Below are 16,081 nucleotides of genomic sequence, written 5' to 3'. Positions count from 1 at the left end.
CACCAGGGTCATGGGAAGGAATCTTTTTTTCTGAACATTAGGTCTCAATGGTGGACTCAGAATATTCAATAAACCATACTGTAACAAATGTGCTGTCACCCGGGTTTTGTTGTTTCAGGTATAGAGCACAGGCAAAACAGGTTTAGCAAAGTTTTTAAAGGCCTGAGTGTTTTCAGAATTATAAATAAGCAATGGCTTCAACTTCAAGTTCAGCTGCACTAGCTCCTAAAGTAAGAGTCAGTCTGTCCTTCAAAACTCTGAAGCCAGGTACTGACTTCTCTCTAACTATGAAGGTCCTAGAATCTAGGATGAAATGGCATCGTCTTCCAACACAAGGCTGTTTAGTCAGAGAAAAGTTGGTCAAGTGCAGCCATCTTTGCGAATGCTCTTAGCCAGATCTGGACAACTTGGGCAGCCTCCACATTAGTCCTTGCTTCTTTACCTTGTATGTCATGGAGACAATTTCTTTCCTTAAACCTTTCAAACCAATCTCTTCTATCTTCCAACTTTTTTTCCACATCGTCCTCACCTCTCTCAGCCTTCACAGAATTAAAGAGAGTTGGGGCCTTGCTCTGGATTAGGCTTTGGCTAAAGAGAATTTACCAAACCCCATCCCGCCCCCTTCATGAATTTAATTGTGGTTTTCTCTCCTGTGGGCTTGTAGTTGTTCATCTATCTCCAGATTAGTACTGAGTATGCAGGATGCTTGCTTTCCATTACTATGATACTCAGGAGAATGTTCCATCTATAGGGTACAATGTAGCATATATGACATGTTTCCTGGGTGAAGGACTCAACTACAGCTCAAACTGTGGACTTTATCTTACAAATGCAAATAAGGTAACCTGATTGTATGTATCCTCATATTAACATGGAAAAAAACTTTAAATATTGGTAAACAAAAGTTACTTCCAAGTTTAAAAAAAAAAAGTAAGAGATGTAAGACTCTTTTCCTTTAACATTTAGAGGCCACTGTAGGATTGGTAATTGCCCTCATTTTGATACTGTTCTGTCTCAGGAGATAGGGAGGCCCTGAAGGGAGAAAGACAAGGGTGCAGTCCGTCAGCCAGCGGAGCGGACGGAACACACACAACTGTTAGGTTTGCCCTCTCACATGGTACAGTGCACAGTGCCCCCAAACAAGTACAGTACAATAACATCAAACAGATACGATGATGACGTTTGAAATAGTGCAAGAATTACCAAATTTTGACATGGAGATTTAAAATGAGCATAAGCTGCTGGAAAAAATGGTTCCCAACAGACTTGCTCAATGCAGGGCTACTACAAACCCTGCAATCTGGGAAGCACAATAAAGCTAAGTACAATAAAATGAGAAATGCCTGTATTTCTGAGTCACAATTCATTTCAAGCTCTCTGGATATTTACTGAGTTTTGGCCAAAGAGGTTCTTTTTTGCAGGTTTTTTTTTTTTTTTTTGGCCGGGGCTGGGTTTGAACCCGCAACCTCCAGCATATGGGGCCAGGGCCCTACTCCTTTGAGCCACAGGTGCCACCCCCAAAGATGTTCTTGATACTACGTCAGGGACCACAGAAGGCACAAGCATGAAGGAAACAGACACACCTCACTGCACTAAGAAACACCACTGAGAAACATGCCACTCACGTTACAAAAGAGAAACATGGGATGCAGATTAAAGATGGTGGCCGAATAACAGCTTCCCTGCAACTGGGAACAGCGAGTCTGGGGAGACAAGACTCCAGGCATCTCTGGACGGTGGGATCTGCCTATAATCATCCCTTTGAGGATACAGGGAGCCAGCAAGGACTTCTGGACCCCAAAGGAGGACAAAAACCGTTGAAAACTGGCAAGTGGTTGTGTGTGCTTGATTGACCTAATCACGCCGGCAACCGTAAGTACTAGCAGCCATGAGACTGCAAACTGGAAAGGCCTTACCTGTGAACTGTTTCGGTGTTCTTCGACTTGGCACTCAGTTGAACTGCCTTGGGGAGAGCTTGAGCAGGAGTGTGGAGAACTTTGGGCACTGTCTGGGGCCCCAGACTGAGCCACTAAGCTGGGCACAGGAAGCCATTGTGAAAGAACTGCCCTGGCCAGCTCCGCCCTCAGGGTCTCAAAGCAAGGATTGGGTGGGTCAAAGTAACCTACTGACTGAGCAGCCTAAAGGCGAGGACTGAACTGCCTTACAGCCTTAATCCTCAGGGGCAGAGTGAGATGGTTTTGGCACACTGGAGCCTTGGGCTGTTGCCCTGGGTAGAGTGCCGTGACGTCACAGCTCATAGCAACCTCAAATTCCTGGGCTTGGAGCCGCCCAGACCTCCATAAGAGCTGTGCAGTGACCCCCAATCGGTGACCCACACCCACCGGGACTCCACATTCCCTGACCAGGAACTGCGGGAGCCACACAACCCTGCATCCTCCCTCCTTTGTCCTCCCAGCTTCCACACTAGCCCGTTCATCTGGATAGGGACTCTGGTAGCTGTGTGCCCTTTGGAGCCCTCCCTGCCTCTGCACAGAGCTCCTCTCCTGGCCAGAGACCACTGGAGCCTTGGGCTCTCTGTGCCAAAGTCATTGGGCGCCTGGCACTCAAAGAACCGTGCGCACCAACCCAGCCCTGTTGCTGGATCTGGGTGTGTCACAAACCGGAGCTGCTTCCACAACCAGAACTCCCTAGCTAGAGCAGCCCCAAAGGAGCTACACAGGGTCACTCCCTACAAAGATCCAGCAAAAACACAGTGATCCCACTGGGGTCTAATCTTGGAGATACACCTCCCCAACTCTGAGGACAGCCAGAGGCAACGGTGAAAAACAATCATGAGGTGAAATCAAAAGAAAAACTCTGACAATATGAATAATCAGAGTAGATCAACTCCCCCAAGGATCAATGGGGCAGAAACAGCACAAGACCTCATGCACAAACAAATAGCTGAGATGTCAAAAATTGAATTTAGGATCTGGATAGCAAATAAGATCTAATTAGAATTCCAAAAGTTATCTCAAGAATTCAACGGATTCAAGGCGGCGCCTGTGCCTCAGTCGGTAAGGCGCCAGCCCCATATACCGAGGGTGGCGGGTTCAAACCCAGCCCCGGCTGAATTGCAACCAAAAAAAAATAGCTGGGTGTTGTGGCGGGCGCCTGTAGTCCCAACTACTCGGGAGGCTCAGGCAAGAGAATCCCTTAAACCCAGGAGTTGGAGGTTGCTGTGAGCTGTGTGATGTCACAGCACTCTACCGAGGGCCATAAAGTGAGACTCTGTCTCTTAAAAAAAAAAAAAAAAAAGAATTCAACAGATTCAAAGACCAAACGACCAAAGATTTCGATACATTGAGACAAGAAGTTGAATCCCTCAAAGATCTGAGAAACACAGTAGAATCCCTCAGTAACAGAATGGAGCAAGCAGAAGAAAGGATTTCTGACATTGAAGACAAAGCTTTCGAACACTCCGAAACCCTCAAAGAAGAAGAGAAATGGAGAGGAAAAACAGACCACTCTCTCAGAGAGCTCTCGGATAATTTGAAGAAAACCAATATTCATCTTATAGGGATCCCTGAAAGTGATGAAGTGGCTTCACAAGGCACAGAGTCTCTTCTCCATGAGATTATGAAGGAGAACTTTCCAGACATGCCAAGAGATTCCGAAATTCAGATAGCAGACAGTTTCAGAACTACAGCACGACTCAACCTAAATAAGACCTCCCCTAGACACATCATAATCAATTTCACTAAAGTTAATATGAAGGAGAAAATTCTGAAAGCTGCCAGATGAAAGAAAACCATTACCTACAAGGGGAAGAATATCAGAATGACTGCAGATATCTCTGCTGAAACCTTTCAAGCTAGAAGACGATGGTCATTGACTTTTAATCTCCAAAAACAAAATAGCTTTCAACCCAGGATCCTGTACCCAGCTAAACTGAGCTTCATTTATGATGGAGAAATTAAAATACTTCAACGACATTCACATGTTGAAGAAATTTGCCGCAACTAAACCAGCTCTCCAGGACATTCTTAGACCCATCCTCCATAGAGACCAGTGTAATTCTCCACCACAAAAGTAAACCCACCCCAAAAATTTTTCATCAAATTCCAACTTCCACAGTCGCAAAAGATTAAAAATGTCCACCGGTCTCTCGAAAGGCTTATCAATACTCTCAATTAATGTGAATGGTTTAAATTGTCCTCTAAAGAGGCATAGGTTGGTGGACTGGATACAAAAACTCAAGAGAGATATCTGCTGCATCCAAGAATCGCATCTTACATTAAAAGACAGATATAGACTCAAGGTGAAGGGATGGTCATCTATATTCCAGGCAAATGGAAAGCAGAAAAAAGCAGGCATTGCAATCCTGTTTGCAGACGCGATAGGCTTTAAACCAACCAAAATAATTAAGGATAAGGATGGACACTTCATATTTGTTAAAGGTAATACTCAATATGATCAGATCTCAATTATTAATATTTATGCACCCAACCACAATGCACCTCAATTTATAAGAGAAAATCTAACAGACATGAGCAACTCGATTTCCTCCACTTCCATAGTAGTTGGAGATTTTAACACCCCTTTAGCAGTCCTGGATAGATCCTCCAGAAAGAAGCTAAGCAAAGAAATTTTAGATTTAAACTCAACCATTCAACATCTGGACTTAAAAGACATCTACAGAACATTTCATCCCAACAAAACTGAATACACATTCTTCTCATCAGCCCACGGAACATACTCCAAAATCGACCACATCCTAGGCCGCAAATCTAACCTCAGCAAATTTATAAAAATAGAAATTATTCCTTGCATCTTCTCAGACTATCATGGAATAAAAGTTGAACTAAATAACAACAGGAACCTGCATACCCATACAAAAACATGGACGCTAAACAACCTTATGCTGAAGGATACATGGGTTATAGACAAGATTAAGAAGGAAATCACCATATTTTTGGAACAAAACAACAATCAAGACACGAATTACCAGAACCTCTGGGATACTGCAAAAGCAGTCCTAAGAGGGAAATTTATAGCACTGCAAGCCTTCCTCAAGAAAACGGAAAGAGGAAGTCAATAACTTAATGGAACATCTCAAGCAACTGGAAAACGAAGAACACTTCATCCCCAAACGCAGCAGAAGAAAAGAAATAACCAAAATCAGAGCAGAATTAATGAAATTGAAAACAAAAGAATTATACAACAGATCAATAAATCCAAAAGCTGGTTTTTTGAAAAGATCAATAAAATAGATAAACCTTTGGCCAACCTAACCAGGAAAAAAAAGAGTAAAATCTCTAATTTCATCAATCAGAAATGGTAATGATGAAATAACAACAGACCCCTCAGAAATTCAAAAAATCCTTAACGAATACTACAAGAAACTCTACTCTCACAAATATGAAAATCTGAAAGAAATCGACCAATACCTGGAAGCACGCCACCTACCAAGACTTAGCCAGAACGAAGTGGAAATGTTGAACAGGCCTATATCATGTTCTGAAATAGCATCAACTATACAAAATCTCCCTAAAAAGAAAAGCCCAGGACCAGATGGCTTTACGTCAGAATTCTACGAAACATTTAAAGAAGAACTAGTACCTATACTACTAAACCTCTTCCAAAATATAGAAAAAGAAGGAATATTACCCAGCACATTCTACGAAGCAAACATCACTTTGATCCCCAAACCAGGGAAAGACCCAACAAGAAAAGAAAATTATAGACCAATATCACTAATGAATATAGATGCTAAAATACTCAATAAGATCCTAACAAACAGAATCCAACAACACATCAAAAAAATTATACACCATGACCAAGTTGGATTTATCTCAGGGTCTCAAGGCTGGTTCAATATACGTAAATCTATAAATGTAATTCAACACATAAACAAACTTAAAAATAAAGACCATATGATTCTTTCAATTGATGCAGAAAAAGCTTTTGATAATATCCAGCATCCCTTCATGATCAGAGCACTGAAGAAAATTGGTATAGAAGGGACATTTCTTAAACTAGTAGAGGCCATCTACAGCAAACCCACAGCCAATGTCGTATTGTATGGAGTTAAATTGAAATCATTTCCACTTAGATCAGGAACCAGGCATGGTTGCCCATTGTCTCCATTGCTCTTTAACATTGTAATGGAAGTTTTAGCCATTGCAATTAGGGAAGAAAAGGCGATCAAGGGTATCCACATGGGTTCAGAAGAGATCAAACTTTCACTCTTTGCAGATGATATGATCGTATATCTGGAAAACACTAGGGATTCTACTATAAAACTTTTAGAAGTGATCAAGGAATATAGCAATGTCTCAGGCTACAAAAACAATACCCATAAATCTGTAGCCTTTAGATATACCAACAATAACCAAGCCGAAAAAACAGTCAAGGACTCTATTCCTTTCACAGTAGTGCCAAAGAAGATGAAATATTTGGGAGTATACCTAACAAAGGACGTGAAAGATCTCTAAAAAGAGAGCTATGAAACTCTAAGAAAAGAAATAGCCGAAGATGTTAACAGATGGAAAAAAATACCATGCTCATGGCTGGGAAGAATCAACATTGTTAAAATGTACATACTGCCCAAAGCAATATATAATTTTAATGCAATTCCTATTAAAGCTCCATTGTCATACTTTAAAGATCTTGAAAAAAATAATACTTCATTTTATATGGAATCAGAAAAAGCCTCAAATAGCCAAAACATTACTGAGCAATAAAAACAAAGCAGGAGGAATCACGCTTCCAGACCTGAGAGACTGTACTACAAATCCAAAGTGATCAAAACAGCATGGTACTGGCACAAAAGCAGAGAAGTAGATGTCTGGAACAGAATAGAGAACCAAGAGATGGATCCAGCTACTTACCGTTATTTGATCTTTGACAAGCCAATTAAAAACATTCAGTGGGGAAATGATTCCCTATTTAACAAATGGTGCTGGGTAAACTGGCTGGCAACCTGTAGAAGATTGGAACTGGACCCACACCTCACCATTAAGATAGACTCTCACTGGATAAAAGATTTAAACTTAAGACATGAAACTATAAAAATACTTGAAGAAAGTGCAGGGTAAACTCTTGAAGGAATCGGCCTGGGTGAATCTTTTACAAGGAGGACTCCCCAAGCAATTGAAGCAGTATCAAAAATACACTACTGGGACCTCATCAAACTAAAAAGCTTCTACACAGCCAAGAACACAGTAAGTAAAGCAAGCAGACAGGCCTCAGAATGGGAGAAAATATTTGCAAGTTATACCTCCAATAAAGGTCTAATACCCAGAATCCACAGAGAACTCAAACGTATTAACAAGAAAAGAACACGTGACCCCATCTCAGGATGGGCAAGGGACTTGAAGAGAAACTTCTCTAAAGAAGACTGACGCAAGATCTACAAACACATGAAAAAAAGCTCATCATCCTTAATCATCAGAGAAATGCAAATCAAAACTACTCTGAGATATCAGCTAACCCCAGTAAGAGTAGCCCACATAACAAAATCCCAAAACCAGAAATGTTGGCATGGATGTGGAGGAAAGGGCACACTTCTACACTGCTGGTGGGAATGCCCACTAATATGTTCCTTCTGGAAGGATGTTTGGAGGATACTTAGAGACCTAAAAATAGACCTGCCATTTGATCCTATAATTCCTTTACTAGGTTTATACCCAGAAGACCAAAAGTCACAATATAACAAAGACATCTGTATCAGAATGTTTATTGCAGCCCAATTCATAATTGCTAAGTCATGGAAGAAGCCCAAGTGCCCATCGACCCACGAATGGACTAGCAAATTGTGGTACATGTATACCATGGAATACTATGGAGCCTTAAAGAAAGATGGAGACTTCATCTCTTTCATGTTTACATGGATGGAGGTGGAACATATTCTTCTTAGCAAAGTATCTCAGGAATGGAAGACAAAGTATCCAATGCACTCAGCCCTACTATGAAGCTAAATTATAGCTTTCACATGAAGACTATAATCCAACTATATAGCACAAGACTATGGGGAAAGGGCCAAGGAAGGGGAAGGGAGGGGGGAGGTTTTGGTGGAGGGAGGGTAATGGGTGGGGCCACATCTATGGTGCATCTTAGAATGGGTACAGGCGATTGCACTAATGTACACAGCTATGATTTAACAATAAAAAAAAGAAAAAAGAAGAATTAAATGAAATAATATGTGCTAAACAATTACTAAGTCCCAGTTTCTAACATAATGCACATAATAAATGCTCAATAAATGACTATTGAATAAATATTGTCAACAGAGAAAAAAAAAAAAAAAGAGAGAAACATCAGCTCCGGAAACCTGACAGGGAAGGAGATGTCCAGACAGGGATGTTTCTAAACAGGTTTTATCAGAAGGGAGCAAGATTTTGTTTACAGTAAGTTTTTTTCTATAGTTGTGTTGTTTCTGTCTCTCCCTTATCTAAAACCCTTGGAAGAGCTTCCCACTGTCCTTAACACATTCTTTCCCATTGTCTGGTTTTGTTCTAAAGAACATTGTTACTGCAGGACCCTTCCCGTGGAGTCTTCACTAAAACTCCAAGGTCAAAGAAGTCAGGGATGTATTTCATACTCTAGTCATCCCTGGGAGGTTCACATTGCATATTATCATACCAAAGAATCTATAAAGTTTTGTAATAAGAAAAATAACTTAATTATGTTAACTCAGAACATTTCGTTTTTAAACATGAAACTTTCCCTAATCTAGTCTTTTTTTTATAACATAAAGCAGGTATCAAATAACAATAAATATACTAGTAACAATTGGTTCAATATTCTGGAATCAGGCAATTTTTTTGGGGGGAGGGGGAAACAATCTCACTCAGTTGCCCTCGGGTTGAGTGAGCAACCTCAAACTGTTCGGCTCAAGAGGTTGTCTTGCCTCAGCCTCCCAAGTAGCTGGGACTACAGGTGCCCACTACAACAATGCCCGGCTATTTTTAGAGTCAGGAGTCTCGCTCTTGCTCAGGCTGGTATCAAACTCCTGAGCTCAAGCAATCTACCCACCTCAGCCTCCAAGCACAGCCTGGCCTGCAATCAGACAATTTTTAAACACATATGGGTCATTGCTTTCTGTAAAACTTATATTCCTGTGAATCTACAAATTCTGTAAAAAAGAACCCCAATGTGTTTAAAAGACAATCACAAGGAAGACTTTTACAAAATGATGGTGAATTTTGTAGTGTCTTTTTTTTTAACAGTGAAAAGTTATATATTTAGAATTAGCCAGCTAGACTTAGTTTAGAAAATTCCAATTTTGTTGGCAACATCCAAAGCATCATAATCAGGAGACAATTTTGTAATATCTAATCCATTTTAAGTTAATATTTCTGTATTTGTCTTTAATGTAACATGTATCTACATATAATACAAATACTTGTGGACAAAAATGGGGAATCCAAAAGTTGCCATTATATAAATACCTAAAAGTAAAGAATTTACAAACTTCTCAGAGAAATGAAACTTAACTCTTAATTTTTTCCGAGTTTAGAATATCATACTTTAAAAACTATATCTAGCACTAAATATTGCATTCAGCAAATGCAACATGATTTCATGCAGGATACTGTGAGAAAAGAGTTACTACAGCACGTCTGTTTCACTTAGTTCTTGGTGATAGCTAGGGGATGCCTGGAACTATGGCAATGACCCTAGCCAAACTCTGAGAACTAAACTCCCAGAGTGTTCACAGTCACTGGTTAATGATCTTTTTGTGCATGCTCCAGGCAGTGTGTCAGGATATACCAGGCACTGTTTTACTTCACCAAGAGTTTGATATGTACATGGTATCTGGTGTAGGGCCCCACATACTATAGGAATGTACCCATCTGAGCAGTTTCCTGTAAGAACTCTGGACTGGAATGCCTGCACGCTTTTCCAGCCTGACACACCTTGCCTATACGTCTCTATCATTCACAGCTGGAGAGAAATGAATGTCCATGGGATTCTCACAGAGAGAGGGCTTGGAGGCCCATGCCTGAGTCTCTCTGCCATTCACCCTTTTCCTGTTGTTCTTATAGTGCATGCTTTGATGTAATAAACCTTAGCCATGAGTACAATTTTATGTTGAGTTGTGTGATTTCTTCCAGCAAGTTGGTGGTGACTGGGACAAATACCAAACAAATGCCATTAAAGAATTTGGTTTATCATAATACCTATTTCTTTCATTCTGTGTCAGAAGCTAAGTGATCATAATCCCAATCTCTCCAAATGAATAAATCGGTGTACCAAAAAAAAAACAAAACAAAACGTTAACATACCAGGCCTGACAAGACAGCTATCCTTGAAAAGGCCTGGAAGCCACGGCTGGCCTTTTACTGGCATGTGGAACTTGAATGTAACAGTTTTCTAAAATAATATAAAAGTTTCCCTGTATGATACATTTGATTTGCTGTGCTTAAATTGTTTGTACAAACAACACAGTTTGTGTTAGACACCTGGTCTCCTTCTGGAAATCTGGACTGTTGGTCTGTGCTAGGCAGACAGTCCCTACATGACCAGCCCCAATAAAAACCTGGGCATTAAGTCTCTAAACGAGCTTCCCGTACCTCACATATGTTGTCACATACATTGCTAGAGGAATTAAGCACATCCTGTGTGACTCCATAGGGAGAGAATTCTTGGTTTCCTCCGGACTTAACCCCAGGCACTTTTTCCCTTTGCTGCAATAAATCTTAGCTGTTAGTGGGATCAAGATCCTGTCAGTCACCTCAGCCAATCGTCTAACCTGGGGGTGGTCTCAGGAACTACCACCATAATCACATTAAAAGAGAAGTGAGTGTCTATTAGGGCAAATGCCAAAATTCAAATTTGGGTTCAAATTTCAGTACTAACACTTATTAGTTATGTGACCCTAGAAATGGCATTTTATTTACAAAAACCTGAGCCTCTTCATTCCTTTAAATGAGAAAAAAATGTCCACCTTATAGTTGCATTGCACTAAGTTAAATGAGGGAATGAACAACACGCGCATACGCTCAGCCCATTACACACTCAGGAGATTTTAAATGGTATTTCTAAAGGCAGTTTCTTAGATGAAACAAATCATCAGGAACCTTTCATGAACCCAAATGGCCATTTGGAGCACTGCGAAGAGAAGCTCAAGGGACAAGCTTGCATCCTGTATCGTCACCACTGGCTCTGTGAATGCCTTCCAGGCATCCCCATGACAGGATTACCAAGTAAGTTCAAGCAGGTTGAACCCTATATAACAAACACCTTTTGATTTTTGAACCTGGTGTTTATTTTGCCTTCAAACTGACCTCTGTAATGAGAAGTGAATGTAACAACTGATTGTACTGGGACTACGCTTTATCGTTCTATTTCCCAAATTACTAAACTGCAATTTTAGTACAAGCCATTCTCTTGCATGTATATGAGGCATAAAGTCCAATCAACACAAGTTTTGAAACCCACAGAACTGTTAAGATCAAACCCCAAAATAAAGAGAAGTAAAACCCTGAAGTCATTCACCTCCAACTATCAACTTACCCCACGTGGTTTCTCAAATGAATTCATATCCCAAATCCACATGTCCCACATCTCCTGTTGAAAAATAAATTTCCTAAAATCAGTTTATTTTAGAATATTCTATCCTCCCCCCTTATCTCAGGCATCTTGTTCCACTAGACTGTATATAGGTCAACTGCCACCTGAGTACAAGGACCATGTCTTAATTCAACTACTCCCCCAAAATCTCTCTTCAGTTACTGTCTGTTACAAGAATGAGTGAGGCAATACATAGGTATTGCTGAGATTCAACACCAAGCTCAGAGGAAATACTATAAAATTATCTTTCTTTCAACTTTCCAGGTGGAAAGACCAAAGACACGCTGACGGTACATGTGACAGACACTGTTTGCCCTTTAGCCTGCCAACACAGTTTTCACTGCAGTGGACCCCTGACAGCAGTCAAGTGACCATTCTCTCCTCAGCCATCTGTTCTCAACTGGCTCAAGACAGCCATGACCTTTTTATTCCTCTGTCCAGGTCAAATGACCAAATCCTAACAATGAGACCTGAGGGGGAGGTCTCTAGGGAAGCATTCAAGAAAAGTTAAGCCTCCTCATAGAGATGCTGAAAGAGAAACTGTATTTTTCCACCTTTAGACATCGTACAGCACTCTTAGAAATGCTGTAGCCATCCGTGTCCTCGAGGGAAACTGTCATCAACCTGGATGCACCATCGGCATGCTGAGTATGACAGAGTGAAAACCTGGACAGCACACTGGATCCGGACAATCCCATGGAGCCGGACTGACCCTGGACCTCCTAACGTCCATACTTTCTGTAACGTGAGATAACAGGATAACAGAGCCCGCACCGATTCACTGGGTGCTCTGCTTCTACAGAACAACGTCCTGACATGTTACTCTGCAACCTCCAACTATTAACTTAGATAGGCATGTATTCCATGATAACAAAACCAAGATACAAACCAGTGAGGATCCAAATTAAAGAGTCTACCTTTACAGAAGACTACATGGAAGTAGAATTTCAACATAAGTTTAGTAGCTACAAACTAGAACCTGGTGTACGGCATGTTCATCTTAGACACAGCATTATTTAATTTACATGAGAATCACATATCCCAAATTCACTCTAACTTTATCAAATATGTGTGAGACACTGTGCTAAGTGGTCTTATCCACACAAATATGAAAAAGGTCCAGTCTCTATCCTGAAGAAACTTGCAATATGGAGGGAAAGATAACAAGGTGAGTTTGTAGGCTATTTCACATTTTACAGAATGTTTTTGTATCTTTGCAACAGGTGCTGAAAGTTGTTGATGGGCTACAGTATTCAGAGGAGAAAAATTGGGAGGGGAGCATGACTGGGGAACTGGGATGACTTAGAAAAATGCAAAAGAATATTTCAAGGGGACAAAAACCAGTGTAAGCTAAAAGAGGGAGGCAGGAAAGTTCAGGGACTGTCTGGGTGACACGACTGAAGAGGTGTATACACAACACACACCCTACCCTTGAAGGGCAATGAAACCCTCCAATGTTTTCATTTTTATCCCTAAATCATTACAATAAAACACTGTGTTGGGGTTTCAGAAAATAAGCATCTTTCTCTTCTCCCCAACTGTGAACTCCAAGACACTAGGAAATACACTGTCCCTCCTCAACAGCAGAGTAGCCCAGCAATCCCTGGGAGCAATTTCTGGCAAGTAAGGATCCAGCAGGAACTTCCTCCGGGCCAGGGGTCCATGTTATTTTCTCCTCATGGAGTCCCCTCAAAATTTCAAGGTTTTGCTATGTGTTTTTCCCAAAAAAAACAATCTATAAATTATCATTCTCTCTTCCTTCCTTTACTCTCTTCTATGTAAGAAATCTATTCTCTGTCTTCAAGGTCTGCCTTCATTTCAGTGAAAACACTCAGGGATTGAGTCACTCTGATGTCCTACCTACCAACACCAGACTCTTTCCCAGCCTCATTCTATTTGATGTTTCAGTCATCTTAAATTATTTTTGGATAGGGTAGGCTATAAATAAAGTAAAGCCTCCTCTTCTCTTGGCTCCCAGGTTATTCTCCTATTTTTCTGCTCTTGCTTCCCAGTCTTCTTCACTGGCTCCTCCTACTCTGCCTTGGATCGGCTCTATACACACCCTCCCTGGGAAAGTCATCAGCTGCATGGCATTGGCCATCCTATGCTGATAGCGCTCAGGTCCGTCTCTTCTTCCTGGAATGCTCTGGTTAGACTGCAAACTTCTCCAGCATGGGAATTACATTCTTCATACACAAGCCCTAAAACATGTTATGAAATAGCTGAAGAGAACAGAAACTTATCTGCCAAACAGCCTGTCCACCCCGTGTTATTCTTTATCTTTTCCTAATGCTTTATGTTCCACCGTAGCTTCAACCACTACTTTACATTATAATGTACTAGCTTGTAAGGTCCAAGAGGGAGGAACTTTCTTCAGCACTATTGCTACAGCACCTGGAGTTGTACTTCACTCAAGGAGAAGAGTTCAATATTTATTAAATAAACAAAAACATCCAGAAAACAGTATCATGTGAGAAAGAAGAAAGGCAACTGAAATTAAAGCATTTTAAGGTTGTGTGTATAGGATGAAGATATCTGATTAATTCTAGGCTTTTTAAAGTCAAACACCATTTCAAAAATTTAAAAATAACAACTAATAAAAACAGAACATATAACTTAAAAATCAAAGTTGAAAAAGAAGGTATAAGAAAACCAATCAATTCAAAAAATAACGGGAAAGGAATTTAAAATAATAGAAGAACCACAAATCTAGAAAGCACAAAATGACAGAAATAAACTCCAATATGTTGGTTATTAAAATTAAGACAAAAAGGATAAATGTACCATTAAAAGATAAGTTGTCGGACTGGAATTTTTAAAAATAAAAGCCAAATGTTATGAAAATATATACACCAAAAACCATAAAGATTCGGAAAAGTTAAAATAAAAGCACAGGAAACACACAGAAGAATGGAGCAGGTTACTCTGAACTACCTACACACAAATGATAATTACAATCTCTGTGCAAAATATATTATAAAAACAACTATTTGAAGGCAGTGAAGAGCGACCAAAAGGCAAAAATTGGAGAGAAGCCAATTCTTGAAAGAGGAGAGGAGCTAACTCCCTGAGATTTGCCTTAGAGCAGCTGCTTGCCTAAGAGCAGATATACCCTTCACTGCAACACTATTCAGTAGAAAACAGTTGCCGGTCACAAAACCATATTATCCACAAAAACCAGTATGTAATAAAAAATTACTGGACATGAAAATAAACTGAAAAATTCAACTCGCAGTTTACAGATATTGAGCAGAAGATGACCCAAATGCAGAAATCAGTTGACTAGGACTATAAAGCAGGTACTGTAAATACCTTCACGAAGTTAATAATAAATGAAGGGAGCTCTTATCAGACAAATTAAAAACTATAAAAAAGAACCACGTAAAACACAAAAGTACCAAGTCTTAAGTGGAAAATTCATTTGATGGGATTAACAGATCGCCCACAACAGAATACAAGGTTAGTCAATCTGAAGACAGATCAAAAGAAATTTTCCAATCTGAAGACGTATGAGAAAAGAAAAGTTTTTTAATCAGGGGAACTTCAGTGAGCTGTAGTACATCATAAAATTTAATATATGTGAAATCATAATCTCAAAAAGAGAGCATAGAAAAAAATGACACAGAAAAGTACATAAAAAAATAGCCGAAAATGCACACAATTTGAAGAAAAACAAAATTGCAAACCGAAGTCCAGTGAACCCTAAGCAAGACAAATACAAAGCAAACCACAACTAGAGCATATCACATTCAAAGTGCTCAACACAAAGACACAGAGAGAATACGGGAAGAATCTGGAGGGAAAAAACATATTATGTACCAAAAAAAAAAAAAAAGACACCAGATGGAAGCTCAGATCTGTATGAAGAAATAAAGGACATCAGAATCAGAGTATATGAATAAAAGCCTGATTTTCTTCCTTCCTAACTTCTTAGAAGATATATGTATTCTGTAAAATAGTACAATTCAGCACCCATTTGCCCCTTCACAATATTTCAAAACAAAAGCAAAAGAACTCTTGGAAAACTAGAAGTAGGAACGACTTTGTTAACCTGACAAATGATATCTGTCCTAAATCTACAGTAAACAAACTACTTAGAAGCATTCCCTATAAAGTCAGGAAAAAGACAAAGATAGATGCCTTCCATCACGTCCTTCTGTTAACAATGTAGTAGAGGGCCTATCTAGCACAGTAAAACACGAAGAAAAAAGAGATTTAAGAATTAAAAGCAACAAAACAAAAAAAGAAATGATAAAAAATCTAGGAAAATAAAGACAATTAGAACTAGTAAGATCCTTTAGCAAATGGCAGGTGCCTGTAGTCCCACCTACTTGGGAGGCTGAGGCAGGAGGATCAATAGAGTCCAGAATTTGAAGTTGCAAGGAGCTCTGATGACGCCACTGCATTCTACCCAGGGTGACTAAGGAGACTCTGCCCCATCTCCCCCCCCCCAAACAAAGAGGAAAATGGATAAACTGTGTAAATAAGATACTGATAGCACATAAAATGAATAAATGAGTTATGTACACCAATGTGAATAAACAATGAATGAGATAAAAGC

The 16,081-nt window shown here is 39.9% G+C and overlaps 1 protein-coding gene across 6 annotated transcripts in view; it reads right to left on the bottom strand.

Annotated features, from left to right (window-relative positions):
* The window catches only part of GALNT1 (polypeptide N-acetylgalactosaminyltransferase 1), a 145,276-nt gene that overhangs the window by 86,252 nt on the left and 42,943 nt on the right, over nucleotides 1-16,081 (bottom strand). For 3 of the 6 annotated variants that reach the window (XM_053571569.1, XM_053571566.1, XM_053571568.1), the window contains one exon: nucleotides 11,464-11,517. The exons of the other annotated variants lie outside the window; for them this stretch is intronic. The gene's annotated coding sequence lies outside the window, so the exon portion shown is untranslated. The remainder of the gene's footprint in view (nucleotides 1-11,463; nucleotides 11,518-16,081) is intronic. 6 annotated transcript variants of the gene reach the window in all.

This window comes from Nycticebus coucang, chromosome 19, assembly GCF_027406575.1.
Source record: "Nycticebus coucang isolate mNycCou1 chromosome 19, mNycCou1.pri, whole genome shotgun sequence".
Taxonomy (NCBI): domain Eukaryota; kingdom Metazoa; phylum Chordata; class Mammalia; order Primates; family Lorisidae; genus Nycticebus; species Nycticebus coucang.
This window is presented reverse-complemented; position numbering and strand designations above follow the sequence as displayed.